This window comes from Lactuca serriola, chromosome 9 (assembly GCF_051521515.1).
Source record: "Lactuca serriola cultivar US96UC23 chromosome 9, Lser_US96UC23_V15, whole genome shotgun sequence".
NCBI classification, from domain to species: domain Eukaryota; kingdom Viridiplantae; phylum Streptophyta; class Magnoliopsida; order Asterales; family Asteraceae; genus Lactuca; species Lactuca serriola.
Window position 1 is genome coordinate 12,436,867 of NC_136416.1, and position 19,380 is coordinate 12,456,246.

The following is a 19,380-nucleotide window of genomic DNA, read 5'->3' on the forward strand; positions in this document are numbered from 1 at the left end:
AAAAAAACACACACAAATAACATGATTTAAAGAACTAAAGAGCAATATATGAACTCTATACTCCATAATCTAGAAATGGAGTGACTTTGATAGATCCAAACTTGAAACAATTTCCTTGCAATTAAAAGAACTATCTTGATCTTCAAGCTTTATCAAATCACAACCAAAAGCACCAAAGAAGGTTCAAGGAGAGAGAAATATCTCAAATCATGAAGAGGGATGGTAGGGTTGCTCTCAAGGAGTTCTAGATGTGATGGAGGTTGAGAAAATGCCCTAAAACATGAATCCATACCTTTAAATACGTTGAAAACCTTAAAAATCATGGCCTTGGACCTGCCCAACGTCCGCTCCGTGGTGATTACCACACCGTGGAAAACAATTTTCTGCTCCGTGGAGACAGGTTTTCACTCATATTCATTACAGCTTCAAATAATCATAACTTCATCGTTTCAGCTCCGTTTTCGGTGATCTTTATATGCACGCGAAGGTATTGACAAGCCCCACAATTGTATCAATTTACTTTTGACTATAAACATACCAAACTTGTAACGACCCAATTTTCTCATCCAAAAATTTCGTTTTTAAAACATTACTTTAGAAAACATTAATAATTAAAAACATTGTTTGATCAAACCACATCACAACGTAAACCATGTCTAAAAGCCAAATCATACAGCCAATCGAAATATCAGAGTATAAATCCCAGAGGAATCTCGTAAGTGCGGAAACCAGTGTGTGTGTATGATGTGCCGCTACCGCGCCAACTCCTTCCCCTTTGATGAAGAGGTACCTGAAACCAAAACTATAAACTGTAAGCACAAAGCTTAGTGAGTTCCCCCATAATACCTCATACCATGCAAGCATATAACATACAACATTCAGCTAGGAGTTACGGGCCTCGCCCACACTCGTGAAGATACGGGCCCTGCCCATACTTCACTAGCCGGGAGATACGGGCCTCGCCCACACTCGTGGAGATACGGGCCTTGCCCAAACTTCGCTAGCCGGGAGATACGGGCCTCGCCCACACTCTACTATCTGGGAGATACGGACCTAGCCCACACTCCACTCTCGGAGAGATACGGGCCTTGCCCACACTCAACCGCTAACTCATAATATACAAGTATCACACAGACAACAAGTATAGACAACTTTATCATACCGACACATATATCATAATTAACTAAACCAAGAGATACGGGCTCGGCCCACACTCTAGTGCTAACATCTCGTCTACACGGGTCGGCCTTAGTGCCTTAGACCCGTTCCTACTAGAAGGAAACTCACCTCGAAATAGCTGCTGGTCTGTGTGGGAATTGACTGTCTGCTATTGCTGCTACTCCGGAAATCCTTCGGTTATAATTCCCACAAAACACTCAATCAAACACCGCTAACTGACCCTCGGGTAAATTGACCATTTTACCCTTGATCAAGTTAAAAGTCAAAGCCAGAGTCGTCTTTCAGTTGACTCGACTCGCCGAGTTGGCTCCCCAACTATCCGAGTCCTTATCCAATCAATTGTCCTGCAACCAGTCTCTACTCGTCGAGTTGGGCGTTGACTCGACGGGTTCTCCTTCTAAACTGATAACCAAGTCCTTCATCCTACTCGCCGAGTTGTATGAACAACTCGCCGAGTTCATCTTCATCTGATGAACAATTTATGTTGTGACTCGCCGAGTTGTATGAACAACTCGCCGAGTCTGTTCTTGATCTAAGAAGATTGCCTTGAACTCGCCAAGTCAGGGCGTTAACTCGCCGAGTTCCTTCATGGGTGAGTTCGTCTACCAACTCACCGAGTCCACCCAGGACTCACTACTCAACTCGACACAACGAAAAGCGGACAACTCGGAGACTCGCGACCAGACTCGCCGAGTTAGATGAGCGACTCGTCGAGTCTGCTTCATGCAAAAGCCAAATACGCGATTTTGCTCGAATCCAGTCCACGCCATTCATAGATCTGGGCTCCTAGGGCCTGGTTTACACATAAAGTTTCCAACTTTACGTGTAGATCATCACCAATAAAGGTTCTAAGGCTCAAAGTGCACCAAAAGGGGTAGATCTAGGGCTTGTGTGCAATATGACTCCATAAAGGCAGTAGATCCAAGCTCTAGGGACTGAATAGGGTCTAGATCTAAAGGCTAACAACTTGAATCAACCAACAATGCACAACCAAGCTTGGGACATGGTTCAAGAAGGACTTTAATGGAGTAATAAGCATAGAAACAGAGGAAAACGAGTTATACCTCCAAGAAATTACTGAGAGAACACGAAGATGCTTGGCTTCCTTCCTTTCCTCTTGATCTACTCCTCTTATTTCCCAAAATCTTCAAGGAAACACACTAAAAAGCCTCAAACTCACAAGAACAAGGGCTAGAATGTATGGAGAGCTTCTGAGGGTGAAGAGGGCGGAGTTGGGGTGCAAATGGTCATTTAAATAGGGTGCAAACCCTTGGAAATTAGGGTTTCATTTGACAGCGCGGACTCGCCGAGTAGCCAACTTAACCGCGTCCCAAGTCCCGTCTCTACTCGGCGAGTCGGGCCTCCAACTCGCCGAGTCCAAGGCCAATAATACAAAATACTCAGATAAATCTTACATACCAGGAACCAGGTGCTACAAATCTCCCCCACTTATTTTAGACTTCGTCCTCGAAGTCTGCTGGTCGATCCTGAAACAGCTCGGGGTAATGCTCCATCATCTCCTCCACCGGCTCCCAAGTCCACTCCGATCCCTTCCGGTGCTGCCATTGCACCTTCACGAGTTCCACTCGCTTGTTCCTCAAATCCTTCGACTTCCTATCGAGGATTGCGACTGGACGCTTAATGTAATTCAGGTTGTCATCAACCTGTATATCCTCTAACGGCACTACCGCTGAATCGTCCACTAGGCACTTCCGCAGCTGAGAAACATGGAAAGTGTTGTGGATCTGGCTGAGCTCGACTGGCAGATCCAGCCTATACGCCACCTTGCCCACCCGGGCTACAACCCTGAACGGCCCAATATACCTCGGGCCCAACTTGCCCGGCTTCCTAAATCGAATGACGCCCTTCCAAGGCGACACCTTCAGGATAACCATATCCCCAACCTGGAACTCCAGGTCGGGTCGGCGCTTGTCGGCGTAACTTTTCTGCCGAATCTGCGCGGTCTGAAGCCTGCTCCGAACCTGCTGAATCCTCTCGGTAGTCTTGAGCACCACTTCGGTGATCCCCATAACCCTCTGACCAACCTCTCCCCATCATATCGGGGTCCTGCACCTTCATCCGTACAACATCTCGAATGGAGGGCGGTCGATACTCGCGTGGAAGCTGTTGTTGTATGAGAACTCAGCCAAGGGAAGATAAGTATCCCAGCTACCACCGAAGTCTAGCACGCACGCCCGCAACATATCCTCCAGAGTCTGGATGGTCCGCTTGCTCTGACCATTTGTCTGCGGGTGGAAGGCGGTGCTAAAATGCAACCGAGTGCCCAACTCGTCATGAAACCTCTTCCAAAACCTGGAAGTGAACCGCACATCTCGATTTGATATCACTGACACTGGCACCCCGTGTCGCGCTACTATCTCCCTGATGTAGATATCGGCCAGCTTTTCGGCTGAGATGCTCTCCTGGATCGGAATAAAATGGACGCTCTTGGTCAATCGATCCACGATGACCCAAATCGAATCTACTCCATGCGCAGTCCTGGGAAGCTTCGTGATAAAATCCATCGTGATATCTTCCCATTTCCACAGTGGAATATCCAACGACTGCATCTTACCATGCGGCCTCTGATGTTCGGCCTTGACCTTCCTACAGGTCAAGCACCGCTCGACGTACCACGCCACATCCCGCTTCATGCAGGGCCACCAATAGTCTAGGCGAAGATCCCAGCACATCTTCGTCGCCCCTGGATGAATAGAGAATCGGGATTTGTGCGCCTCCTCCATCAAGATCTAGCGCACGCCTCCATGATACAGCACCCACACCCTATGGTGTAGTGTCAATAATCCTCGGCTATCATAATCAAAGGAGGAAACCTGACCCACCACACGCTCGCTCTTCCGAATCTCCTCCTTGATAGCCTCCTGTTGAGCCTCCCGAATTTGCTCCAACAGGGGAGTCACTACGGTCATCCTAATGCAAATATCCCTGATCGGCGCCGCCTTGCGGCTAAGCGCATCGGCCACCACATTGGCCTTCCCTGGGTGGTAAAGGATCTCACAATCATAATCTTTCACCACGTCCAACCACCGACGCTGCCTCATGTTCAGATTCGGCTGATCCATGAGGTACCTCAAACTCTTGTGGTCCGTGTAGATGGTACATCGAACCCCGTAGAGGTAATGCCACCAAATCTTGAGGGCAAAAACCACCGCCCCTAACTCCAAATCATGCGTCGGGCAGTTCGTTTCGTGGGGCTTGAGCTGCCTCGAAGCGTAGGCAATAACATGCCCTCTCTGCATCAGTACCGCGCCCAACCCTGAAATGGACGCGTCACAGTAAACCACAAAATCCTCTACGCCCTCTGGCAGGGCTAAGATTGGCGCCTCGCACAATCTCTGTCTCAGCGTCTCAAACGCAGTCTGCTGCTCGGGTCCCCACCGAAAGAATACGACTTTCTTCGTCAGCCGCGTCAGGGGTACGACTATCTTGGAGAAATCCTGAATGAATCTCCGATAGTAGCCTGCTAATCCCAGGAAGCTCCGAATCTCGAATGGAGACTTAGGAACCTCTCATCTCATCACGGCCTCGATCGTAGTACCACCATTCTGCAATACATAATAACAATCATTAGTGATATTGATACTTCTTGAGGGATCACAACTACTTACAAGTTCCCTCGTATTATCTTGGCCTTCCTTGGTTCGGGTATGGATCCTCTGCTTTCAGTAGTACGGGCCTATACTACCTTCCACATCTATCCGTACCTTCTTCAAGGACCGCCTCGACTCCACCAGATTCCTTCCACTACTGCTGATTACCGCTATACTCATCCTAGGCTTGCCCTAGGAAATCTCAGGCTTCACCCTACCAGGTCCTCGGCTGCTGAAGGCCTCCTAATAATTCCAATTAACCATTACCTGAATACCATCACATGGGGTCAAGCTCAGATAATCCTTTGAGTAACAGACTTGTCCCTACAACGGTTAGACTCAAACAAGAGCTGCGCCATAGGGCCAAATCCAGCACTCTAAGATTATTCAACCCTGATCACATGTGACGTGACGTATTCACCTAATGGCTAACTCCCACCACTCGGAGTCCCACAAAGCACAAAGAAAGCAAAATTCGAACTAAGGGAACAATCTCAAGCAAATCCGCTCTCATAGAGAGAAACTGATATAGCATACAGAGCTAAACTCATACTATCAGGCATAACCTAACAGGCTATCCTACTGTTGTCTACTCGATTCTAACATGCAATTTTCATACACTGAAGCACATAAAGCAGCCACATAAGGCATCACTACTAGATCCTTAGTCCTATTCTAGCATGTTGTTCTACTGAAACTGATAAACACAACATAAGCTTGTATGGTTACTTTGGGGAATACTTACTTGAGCTCGGCCGGTTGCGCACATCACACACTTCGTTTCTTCTTAAAATACTTTACTTGACCTTTTAGAAAACGTTTTCTTTTTCAAAATATTTTGACCCCTCTTTGAGTTCAGACACCCCCCCCCCCCAAAGGTGTGTCCGAATCCCTCAAACCAGGGCTCTGATAAAAACTTGTAACGACCCAATTTTCTCGTCCAAAAATTTCGTTTTTAAAGCATTACTTTAGAAAACATTAATAATTAAAAACATTGTTTGATCAAACCACATCACAACGTAAACCATGTCTAAAAGCCAAATCATACAGCCAATCGAAATATCAGAGTATAAATCCCAGAGGAATCTTGTAAGTACGGAAACCAGTGTGTGTGTATGATGTGCCGCTACCGCGCCAGCTCCTTCCCCTTCGATGAAGAGGTACATGAAACCAAAACTGTAAACCGTAAGCACAAAGTGTAGTGAGTTCCCCCATAATACCTCATACCATGCAATCATATAACATACAACATTCAGCTAGGAGTTACGGGCCTCGCCCACACTCATGAAGATACGGGCCCTGCCCATACTTCGCTAGCCAGGAGATACGGGCCTCGCCCACACTCGTGGAGATACGGGCCCTGCCCACACTTCGCTAGCCGGGAGATACAAGCCTTGCCCACACTCTACTATCTGGGAGATACGAACCCAGCCCACCCTCCACTCTCGGAGAGATACGGGCCTTGCCCACACTCAACCGCTAACACATAATAAACAACAAGTATAGACAACTCTATCATACCGAAACATATATCATAATTAACTAAACCAAGATATACGGGCTCGGCCCACACTCTAGTGCTAACATCTCGTCTACACGGGTCGGGCTTGGTGCCTTAGACCCGTTCCTACTGGAAGGAAACTCACCTCTAAATAGCTGCTGGTCTGTGTGGGAATTGACTGTATGCTGCTGCTGCTGCTCCGGAAATCCTCTCGCTATAATTCCCACAAAACACTCAATCAAACACCGCTAACTGACCCTCGGTTAAATTGACCATTTTACCCTTGATCAAGTTAAAAGTCAAAGCCAGAGTCGTCTTTCAGTTGACCCGACTCGCCGAGTTGGCTCCCCAACTATCCGAGTCCTTATCCAATCAATTGTCCTGCAACCCGTCTCTACTCGTCGAGTTGGGCGTTGACTCGACGAGTTCTCCTTCTAAACTGATAACCAAGTCCTTCATCCTACTCGCCGATTTGTATGAACAACTCGCCGAGTTCATCTTCATCCGATGAACAATTTATGCTCTGACTCGCCGTGTTGTATGAACAACTCGCCGAGTCTGTTCTTGATCTAAGAAGATTGCCTTGAACTCGCCGAGTCAGGGCGTTGACTCTTCGAGTTCCTTCATGGGTGAGTTCGGCTACCAACTCACCGAGTCCACCTAGGACTCACTACTCAACTCGACACAACGAAAAGGGGACAACTCGGAGACTCGCGACCAAACTCGCCGAGTTAGATGAGCGACTCGCCGAGTCTGCTTCATGCAAAAGCCAAATACGCGATTTTGCTCGAATCCAGTCCATGCCATTCATAGATCTGGGCTCCTAGGGCCTGGTTTACACGTAAAGTTTCCAACTTTACGTGTAGATCATCACAAATAAAGGTTCTAAGGCTCAAAGTGTAACGACCCAATTTTCACGTCCATAAATTTCGTTATAAAACATTACATGAAAGCATAAATAGTTAAAACATTGTTTGATTAAACCATTTCACATCGAAACCAAATTGAAAACCACAACATTCGATCAATCAAATATCAGAGTATCAATCACAGAATAAACTCGTAACTGCGGAAACAAGAGAGTGTGTGTGTGTGTGACATGCTGCTACCGTGCCGGCTCCTTTCCCCTAGTTGAGGAGGTACCTGAAACCAATACTGAAAACCGTAAGCACGAAGCTTAGTGAGTTCCCCCACTGTACCACATACCATATAATCTCATAACATACATATATTGTCAGGCATATCTAGGTGCCCGACCTACCCCTTCGGCCCTCTCGACCGGATATTGCCTAGCATATCTGGGTGCTGGCCTCCCCTTCGGTCCTCTCGACCGGATATTGCCTAGCATATCTGGGTGCTGGCCTCCCCTTCGGTCCTCTCGACCGGATACTGGGGAATTATTCCTCCCCTCCACTACTACCACATAACATGTATCACAATATCAGAATCTATCTAACATGGCTGGGTATGACTACCCCTTCGGCCCTACCGACCGGATACCTCGGGGACTATCTCCCCCCTACTATCACTAGCACATAGCATCATATCATACTAGCATATAAACATAACACAGGTAGTAGTAATCCCTAGATGAATATCACAGAGACAATCATCTACATACAACTCCTACTGGTGGGCCGACATTGTGGCCGTAGACCCACCACTACTGGAAGGTAACTCACCTCGAAGTAGCTGCTGATCTGATCGGGAACTGACTGTCTACTGTTGCTGCTGCTGCTTCGGAAATCCTCCGGCTGCAATTCCCACAACATACTCAATCAAACACTGCTAACTGTCATTTGGGTAAAATGACCATTTTACCCCTGATCATGCCCTAAGTCAAAGTCAGAGTCAACTTTCAGTTGACCCGACTCGCCGAGTTGGCTTTCCAACTCGCCGAGTCCCTACCCAAACGATTGTCCTGAATCCCGTTTCTACTCGTCGAGTTAGGCGACGACTCGACGAGTTCTCCTTCTAAACTGATATTCAAGTCCTTCATCCTACTGATAGCTTCATTTTATTTACTTATTTTTATAGTTTATTTTAGTACATTTCATTCGCATTTTAGTTAACTTCCATGCATATTTTCCCTTTTGTTATTTTTATGACCATTTCGGGGTACTTTCTAGTTTCTTGAGCATTGTTGCAGATTTTCTTGGAAACTAGCGGGGCGACACTCTTGGGAGGCGATTGGGCTTGAAAGGAATTGGGGATTTCGTGCTTGATGGTTATGAAGGTGACTCATGGGGTGGACCTGTCAATTGCTTGAAGACTTGGAAGAATTGAGCTTTAAATTTGAAAAACGTGGGAGAATTCTTGAGTGTGCAAGATCAATATTTGGGAGTTTGCGGAAGTTTAGAGTGATGTGGATAGACAAATTGGGCTTTAATTAAAGATATATTGAAGAAAAATGGGCTAGGAGTTGATTGGATTCGAACTGGGCCAATGGATTAGCTGTGGGGGCCCAAAACTTGAAGAAGCCCAAAATTACCTGTCAGAGCCCGCGGCCCGCGTAAGATTCCCCGCGGCCCGCGTGGGTTCCTGACTAGGGTAATTTCGGGATTTTGCTAACAGCTCTATTTTGGGAAGTTTGGTGTGCCTCTTTAGCCTAATCTTGAAGGTCCGATTTTGAGACTTTCTCTCTGGAGTTTGGAGCACTTTTGGAGGCCAAGAACACTTGAAGAATATCTTCTTATCATCTCTTGAATCTTGTCAAATGTTTGGTACAATCTCATCTAACTTTGTTCATTTGAGTTTAGCCATGCTTGGCTAAGCAAATCTTGGTTGACTTTTTGTTGAATCTTTTGAACTTTTGTTGGATGTTGAAGAATCCAAGAACTTGATCTTAAATCTTTATGGAATTGTTTTGTGTTTTATCATATTATCACTACTAGTATGTTTTTATTCACGAGTTTAAATATGTTTGTGGTGATTAGTTGGCTAATTTCTTGATTAAGTAAATGATCCTCAAATTAGCAAGCAACAAATGATTTTTGTGTTGGTTTTGCTTCACACAATCATAAAAACATTTCCTCCAACATGGTGGTGAAAGCATTTGACCCCTCTTGGATTTGGTGACTTTTTGGTTCTTAATGCTAGTTGACTTTCACTAATTACATGCTATTTGGAATTAGTGACTTTGACTAAGGAAATTGTTATGAGCTTCTCTAGCCATTTCAACAATTAAGAAAAGTCTAGGTAATCTCAAGCTCCTTGGATTGCTATAGCCAAATTAAGGATTTAAATCAAAGTATTTCACCATTGGATTCTAATGATATGTTCATCAAAAGTCAAAGTGAGGAAACTTTAAGTCAACAATCTCTCCTTTATTGATTTTACATCAAACTCTTATTTTTGTTGCATTTGTCTATTTAAATCATAGTTAACTCTAGTTTGTTTCAAGTATTTCAAAACACCAAAACCCCCCATTTTATTTTTATTGTCATTTTACGAGTACTTTTACAAAGAGATTTTTCATAGAGTTATAAATTGAACCAATCTCCGTGGATTCGATCCCTTTACCACTATACACTATTTTAGTGTGTAATATTTAGGGTTATTATTTGTGTTGGCCTCGACAACCACCACCTACTCGCCGAGTTGTATGAACAACTCGTCGAGTTCATCTTCATCCGATGAACACTTATGCTAAGACTCGCCGAGTTGTATGAACAGCTCGCCGAGTTCATCTTCGTCCGAAGAACACTTATGCTGCGACTCGCCGAGTTGTATGAACAACTCGCCGAGTCTGTTCTTGATCTAAGGAGAGTGCCTTGAACTCGCCGAGTCAGGGCATTGAATCGCCGAGTACCTCCATAGATGAGTTCAGCTTCCGACTCACTGAGTCACACCCCGTGACTCACTGCTCACTCGACACTACGAAAAGGGGACAAACTCGGAGACTCGCGAACCGACTCGTCGAGTCAGATGAACGACTCGCCGAGTCGTTGCCATGCAACCACTAACTACACGGATTTGCTCGATTCCAGTCCATGCCATTCACAGATCTGGGTTCCCAGAGCATGAATCACACGTAAAGTTTCCAACTTTACGTGTAGATATTCACCAATAAGGGTTTTAGGGTTCAAAATGCACCCAAAAGGGTAGATCTAGGGTCTTCATGCAATGAGGGTCCATAAAGGCAACAGATCTGAGCTCCTGGAGCTCAATCATGCCTAGATCTAAGGGCCAATCAGCTTATTACGAAATAATTTGCACATACAAGCTTGGGGATTGGCTCAAGAATGACTTAAATGAAGTAATAAGCATAGAAACAGGGGGAAAACGGGTTGTACCTCAAAGGAACTATTGAGAGAGCACAAAGATGCTTGGATTCCTTCCCTTCCTCTTGATTTACTTCCCTTTTGCCTCAAAACCTTAAAGGACACACAACAATTGCTTCAAACTCTCTATGAATAGCTTAGAACGAGGGTTGGAAGCTCTGGGGGTGAATGGGGGCTGGCTTGGGGCGGATATGTTGTTTAAATAGGGTGCAAACCCTTGAAACTTAGGGTTTCATCCAACAACGGTGACTCGCCGAGTCCGGAATATGGACTCGCCGATTCACCAACTTAAACTTGTCCCGGGGTCCCGTCTCTACTCGACGAGTCGGACCTATGACTCGTTGAGTCCAAGGCTAAAAATGGAAAATACACAAATAAAGTTTACGTACCATGAACTAGGTGCTACAAATCTCCCCCACTTATTTTAGACTTCGTCCTCGAAGTCTGCTGCTCGATCCTGAAACAGCTCGGGGTAATGCTCCATCATCTCGTCCACCGGCTCCCAAGTCCATTCCGAACCCTTGCGGTGCTGCCATTGCACCTTCACTAGCTCCACCCTCTTGTTCCTCAAATCCTTCAACTTTTTGTCGAGGATTGCGACTGGGCGCTCAATGTAATTCAGGCTGTGATCAACCTGAATATCCTCTAACGGCACTACTGTTGAGTCGTCCACTAGGCACTTCCGTAGCTGAGAAACATGGAAAGTGTTGTGGATCTGGCTGAGCTCGGTTGGCAGTTCCAGTCTATACGTCACCTTGCCCACCCGGGCTACGACCCTGAACGGTCCGATGAATCTCGGGCCCAACTTGCCCCGCTTCCTGAATCGAATGACGCCTTTCCAAGGCGACACCTTCAGGAGAACCATATCCCCGACTTGGAACTCCAAGTCGGATCGACGCTTGTCGGCATAACTCTTATGTCGACTCTGAGCAGTCTAAAGCCTGCTCCGAACCTGCTGGATCCTCTCGGTCGTCTTGAGCACCACCTCGGTGCTCCCCATGACTCTCTGACCAACTTCACCCCAGCATATCGGGGTCCTGCACCTCCGACCGTACAACATCTCGAATGGGGGACGGTCAATACTCGCATGGTAGCTGTTGTTGTAGGAGAACTCGGCCAAGGGAAGATAGGTATCCCAGCTACCACCGAAGTCTAACACACATGCCCGCAACATATCCTCCAAGGTCTGGATGGTCCGCTCGCTCTTACCATCCGTCTGCGGGTGAAAGGCGATGCTAAAATGCAAACGAGTGCCCAACTCGTCATGAAATCTCTTCCAAAATCTGGAAGTAAAACGCACATCCTTGTCTGAGATAACCGATACTGGCACCCCGTGCCGCGCCACGATCTCCCTGATATAGATGTCGCCCAATTTCTCGGCCGATATGCTCTCCTGAATCGGGATAAAGTTAGCACTCTTGGTCAATCGATCCACAATGACCCAAATCGAATCCACTCCACGCGCGGTCCTGGGAAACTTCGTGATAAAATCCATCGTGATATCTTCCCATTTCCATAGTGGAATATCCAATGGCTGCAACTTGCCATGCGGTCTCTGATGTTCGACCTTGACCTTCCTGCAGGTCAAGCACCGCTCAACGTACCATGCCACATCCCGCTTCATGCAGGGCCACCAATAATCTAGACGAAGATCCCTATACATCTTTGTCGCCCCGGGATGAATAGAGAACCAGGACTTGTGTGCCTCCTCCATCAAAATCTGGCGCACGCCTCCGTGATACGGCACCCACACCCTACGGTGTAGTGTCAATAGTCCTCGGCTATCATAATCAAAGGAGGAAACCTGACCCACCACACGCTCGCTCTTCCGATGCTCCTCCTTGATAGACTCCTGTTGAGCCTCCCGAATTCGCTCCAACAGGGGAGTCACCAGGGTCATCCTCATGCAAACATCCCTGATCGGCGTCGTCTTGCGGCTAAGCGCATTGGCCACCACATTGGCCTTTCCCGGGTGGTAGAGGATCTCGCAATCATAATCCTTTACCACGTCCAACCACTGACGCTGCCTCATATTCAGATTCGGCTGATCCATGAGGTACCTCAAACTCTTGTGGTCCGTGTAGATGGTACATCGAACCCCGTAGAGGTAATGCCGCCAAATCTTTAGGGCAAAAACCACCGCCCCCAACTCCAAATCATGCGTCGGGTAGTTCGCCTTGTGAGGCTTGAGCTGCCTCGAAGCGTAGGCAATGACATGCCCCCTCTGCATCAGTACCGCACCCATCCCTGAAATGGACGCGTCGCAGTATACCACAAAATCCTCTACGCCCTCTGGCAGGGCTAAGATCGGCTCCTCGCACAGTCTCTGCCTCAGTGTCTCAAATGCAGCCTGCTGCTCGGGTCCCTATCGAAAGACCACGACTTTCTTCGTCAGCCGCGTCAGGGGTACGGCTATCTTGGAGAAATCCTGAATAAATCTCCAATAGTAGCCTGCTAATCCCAGGAAACTCCGAATCTCAGATGGAGACTTCGGAACCTCCCATCTCATCACGGCCTCGACCTTGGCCGGATCGACCAGAATCCCGTTCTGGTTGACAAGGTGTCCGAGAAATTGCACCTCGCGCAACCAAAACTCACACTTGGAGAACTTGGCATACAAGCTCTCCCTCCTCAGGGTCTCCAACACCTCTCTCAGATGCTCCAAATGCTCCTCCTGAGTCTTGGAATAAACCAAGATGTCATCGATAAAGACTATCACAGACCGATCCAACATCGGTCTGCATACGCGGTTCATGAGGTCCATGAACGCAACAGGAGCATTGGTGAGCCCAAACGGCATCACCACAAACTCATAGTGGCCATAGCGCGTCCGAAACGCGGTCTTCTGCGTATCCTCCTCCCTGACCCTCATCTGATGATAACCCGAACGCAAATCAATCTTGGAGAACCAAGATGCTCCCTGAAGCTGGTCAAAGAGGTCATCAATCCTCGGGAGCGGGTAACGGTTCTTCACCGTTATCTTGTTCAACTCCCGGTAATCTACACACATCCGATGCGACCCGTCCTTCTTCTTCACGAACAAAATCGGGGCTCCCCAGGGTGAACTACTCGGTCGAATGAATCCCTTGTCTAACAGCTCCTGCAACTGTGTAGACAACTCCTGCATCTCAAGAGGAGCCAACCAATACGGTGCCTTGGCTATCGGAGCCGCACCAGGAATGAGGTCAATCCTAAACTCAACCTGTCGCTCCGGAGGTATCCCAGGAAGCCCCTCTGGAAAAACATCTGCGAATTCTCGCACCACCGGAACCTCGCTCATTGTCGCCTTACCCGCCTCCCGGGTATCCATCACGTACGCGACATATCCTGCGCATCCCTGCTGAAGGTAGCGTCTCGCCCTTGCTGCTGAACATACTGCGGGTCCACACTGCGGCCTCTCGCCATGAATCACTAACTCTCCCCCGCTTGGGGTCCTGACCCGCACTAGCTGCTGCGTGCAATCTATCACCACCCCATTAGGTCTCAACCAATCCATGCCTATAATCACCTTGTTCCCGCGCAACGGAATGGGAACCAAGTCTACCAAGTAGCGCTCCTCAAACAAACGCAATACGCAATCTCGAAACACCATCGATGCTCGCACCGATCGATCATCAGCAATCTCTACATCTAAAGGGCAATCTAACTCGCCCGAAGTCTCATGAAACTTCTTGCTAAGCGCAAGGGAAACAAATGATCGGGATGCACCCGAGTTGAACAACACCTGAAATGGGATGCCGTTTACATGGAACGATCCTAATGCATACATATACATACGGAGCACATATCAATATCATAACATCATAAAAATAAAGTAGAGGGAAAGAATCATACCCGTCACCACATCGGGTGCGGCGCGTGCCTCCTCGGTAGTCAACTGAAACGCTCGACTTCTCACCACCGGAGCCTCTGCCTTGCCCTGCCGGCCATCCGTGATCCGCAGGGTCGCTGGAGTTGGCGCCTTCACTGGCGCTGAAACTGTCAATTGGGGGCAATTGGCCTTCTTGTGGCCCCTCTGGTTGCAGTGGAAACACAACAACTCAGACGTCTGTATAACTGCTGTCGGAGTAGTGCAATCCCTGCTAAAGTGCCCAGACTTGCCGCACTTGTAGCAGCCTGATGATCCCAACCTGCACGCCCCTTCGTGCGTCTTGCCGCATTTCCTGCAGCGTCCCCGTCCCTATTGGCCTTTTAGCCCCGCATCTGATCCCTTGGGCTTCTTCCCCGAAGCCCCTCCTGACTGACCCTCTTCTGCCTTCCGTTTCCGGATGTGCTCCAAATCTATCTCCCTCTCCCTCGCCCTGGCAATCATGGAGTCCAAGGTGGGGCAAGCTGAAAAACTAACGTGCTCCCAGATATCAGCCTGGAGCATGTCGTGATAGCGGGTCCTCCTCATATCCTCGTCACCAGCATACTGGGGCACCAACAAAGCCCTCTCCCGGAACTTGGCGGTGATCTCCGCCACAGTCTCACCCCATGGAAATCCGGCGCACCACTGCCCCTGAAGTCCTTGAAGGACAGTGTGCGAGATCCTGACTGGCTAGATGCCATATCACTCCTGAATGCCCGAAGGCGATCCTCCATCAACTCGATGATCCCTTCCTTGATCGACCCAAAGATGATGGGGTCGACTCAAGGATGCCTCTGGTGATCTCTGACGCGATGAACTCGCGTAGTCCCTCATCTACCGGCTCGGAACCTGATCCCGAACCTGACCCCTCTCTTGAACCGCCATCTACCAGCCTCGATCGAAGTACCACCATCCTGCAATACATAATACAATCATTAGTGATACTGATATTTCCTGAGGGATCACTGCTACTTACAAGTTCCCTGGTCTTATCTTGGCCTTCCTTGGTTCGGGTACGGATCCTCTGCTTTCAGTAGTACGGGCCTATACTACCTTCCACATCTATCCGTACCTTCTTCAAGGAATGCCTCGACTCCACCAGATCCCTTTCACTACTGTTGATCACTGCTATACTCATCCTAGGCTTGCCCTAGGGAAATCTTTGATTCTACTTTATCCAGTCCTCAGCTGCTGCAGGCCTCCTTGTAATGCCAATTAGCCATTACCCGAATACCATCACATGTGACGAGGCTCAGATAATCCTTCGAGTACCCGACTCGTCCCTACAACGGTTGGATTCAAACAAGAGCTGCGCAGTAGGATCAAATCCGACACTCTAAGATTATTCAACCCTGATCACATGTGACGTGACGTATTCGCCTAATGGCTAACTCCCATTATTCAGAGTCCCACATAGCACGAAGCAAGCAGCATTCAGACAAGGGTAACAATCTCAATCAACTTTATCTGCTTACAGGAACCGTACTAGCATAAAGTGCTAAGCTCATACTATTAGGCATAACCTAATCAGGCTATCCTACTTGCTGTCTACTCAATAACTAACATGCAATTCTCATACAACTGAAACACATAAAGCAGGCACATAAGGCATCACTCCTAGATCCTTAGTCCTATTCTAGCATGCTATTCTACAAAAGCTGATAAACATAACATAAACTCGTATGGGTACTTTGGGGAATACTTACTTGAGCTCGGCCGGTCGCGCACATCACACACTTTGTTCTTTCTCGAAACTCTTTTCTCAATTTTTAGAAAACATTTTCTTTTAGAAAATCTTTTAATCCCTCGATTTGAGTTCAGACACCCCGAAGGTGTGTCCGAATCCCTCAAACCAGGGCTCTGATACCAACTTGTAACGACCCAATTTTCACGTCCAAAAATTTCGTTATAAAACATTACATGAAAGCATTAATAGTTAAAACATTGTTTGATTAAACCATTTCACATCGAAACCAAATTGAAAACCGCAACATTCGATCAATCAAATATCAGAGTATCAATCCCAGAATAAACTCGTAACTGTGGAAACAAGAGAGTGTGTGTGTGTGTGACATGCTGCTACCACGCCGGCTCCTTTCCCCTAGCTGAGGAGGTACCTGAAACCAAAACTGAAAACCGTAAGCACGAAGCTTAGTGAGTTCCCCCACTGTACCACATACCATATAATCTCATAACATACATATATTGTCAGACATATCTGGGTGCCCGAACTACCCCTTCGGCCCTGTCGACCAGATATTGCCTAGCATATCTGGGTGCTGGCCTCCCCTTCGGTCCTCTCGACCGGATATTGCCTAGCATATCTGGGTACTGGCCTCCCCTTCGGTCCTCTCGACCGGATACTGGGGAACTATTCCTCCCCTCCACTACTACCACATAACATGTATCACAATATCAAAATCTATCTAACATGATTGGGTATGACTACCCCTTCGGCCCTACCGACCGGATACCTCGGGGACTATCTCCCCCTACTGTCACTAGCACATAGCATCATATCATACTAGCACATAAAAATAACACAGGTAGTAGTAATCCCTAGATGAATATCACAGAGACAATCATCTACATACAACTCTTACTGGTGGGCCGACATTGTGGCCGTAGACCCACCGCTACTGGAAGGTAACTCACCTCGAAGTAGCTGTTGATCTGATCGGGAACTGACTGTCTACTGTTGCTGCTGCTGCTCCGGAAATCCTCCGGCTGCAATTCCCACAACATACTCAATCAAACACTGCTAACTGTCCTTTGGGTAAAATGACCATTTTACCCCTGATCATGCCCTAAGTCAAAGTCAGAGTCAACTTTCAGTTGACCCGACTCGCCGAGTTGGCTTTCCAACTCGCCGAGTCCCTACCCAAACGATTGTCCTGAATCCCGTTTCTACTCGTCGAGTTAGGCGACGACTCGACGAGTTCTCCTTCTAAATTGATATTCAAGTCCTTCATCCTACTCGCCGAGTTGTATGAACAACTCGTCGAGTTCATCTTCATCCGATGAACACTTATGCTAAGTCTCGCCGAGTTGTATGAACAGCTCGCCGAGTTCATCTTCATCCGAAGAACACTTATGTTACGACTCGCCGAGTTGTATGAACAACTCGCTGAGTCTGTTCTTGATCTAAGGAGACTGCCTTGAACTCGCCGAGTTCCTCCATAGATGAGTTCAGCTTCCGACTCACCGAGTCACACCCCGTGACTCACTGCTCACTCGACACTACGAAAAGGGGACAAACTCGGAGACTCGCGAACCGACTCGCCGAGTCAGATGAACGACTCACCGAGTCGTTGCCATGCAACCACTAACTACACGGATTTGCTCGATTCAAGTCCATGCCATTCACAGATATGGGTTCCCAGAGCATGAATCACACGGAAAGTTTCCAAATTTACGTGTAGATATTCACCAATAAGGGTTTTAGGGTTCAAAATGCACCCAAAAGGGTAGATCTAGGGTCTTCGTGTAATGAGGGTCCATAAAGGCAACAGATCTGAGCTCCTGGAGCTCAATCATGCCTAGATCTAAGGGCCAATCAGCTTATTACGAAATAATTTGCACATACAAGCTTGGGGATTGGCTCAATAATGACTCAAATGAAATAATAAGCATAGAAACAGGGGGAAAACGGGTTGTACCTCAAAGGAACTACTGAGAGAGCACAAAGATGCTTGGATTCCTTCCCTTCCTCTTGATTTACTTCCCTTTTGCCTCAAAACCTTCAAGAACACACAACAATTGCTTCAAACTCTCTATGAATAGCTTAGAACGAGGGTTGGAAGCTCTGGGGGGTGAATGGGGGCTGGCTTGGGGTGGATATGTTGTTTAAATAGGGTGCAAATCCCTGAAACTTAGGGTTTCATCCAACAGCGGTGACTCGCCGAGTCCGGAATATGGACTCGCCGAGTCACCAACTTAAACTTGTCCCGGGGTCCCGTCTCTACTCGACGAGTCGGACCTATGACTCGTCGAGTCCAAGGCTAAAAATGGAAAATACACAAATAAGGTTTACGTACCAGGAACCAGGTGCTACACAAAGTGCACCAAAAGGGGTAGATCTAGGGCTTGTGTGCAATATGACTCCATAAAGGCAGTAGATCCAAGCTCCAGGGACTGAATAGGGTCTAGATCTAAAGGCTAACAACTTGAATCAACCAACAATGCACAACCAAGCTTGGGACATGGTTCAAGAAGGACTTTAATGGAGTAATAAGCATAGAAACAGAGGGAAAACGAGTTATACCTCCAAGAAATTACTGAGAGAACACGAAGATGCTTGGCTTCCTTCCCTTCCTCTTGATCTACTCCTCTTCCTTCCCAAAATCTTAAAGGAAACACACTAAAAAGCCTCATACTCACAAGAACAAGGGCTAGAATGTATAGAGAGCTTCTGAGGGTGAAGGGGGGCGGAGTTGGGGCGCAAATGGTCGTTTAAATAGGGTGCAAACCCTTGGAAATTAGGGTTTCATCAGACAGCGTGGACTCGCCGAGTCGCCAACTTAACCGCGTCCCAAGTCTCGTCTCTACTCGGCGAGTCGGGCCTCCAACTTGCCGAGTCCAAGGCCAATAATACAAAATACTCAGATAAATCTTACATACCAGGAACCAGGTGCTACAGAACTAAATTCATTAATTCGTGCAAGAAGTTTGGAATATCACTTTCCCATTTTACCCTTTGGCTGTAAAACACAGGTAAAGAGCTTAAATCACTTAACCAACATTATCAACATCCAATATGATCTAAACTCTATCCATTTGAAGCCCAAGACCTTTACTTGATCACATTACAACCTGAAATCCTAAAATAAGAAACGTCATGAAACTGGATGTTACAAAATGAATCCCACAAACCATAATGTCCTCAATCGACCCACATAACTCTTTATCAAAGAACAAAGCCATCTCGTCCATGTGAACATGTTGGCGTATCCTAAA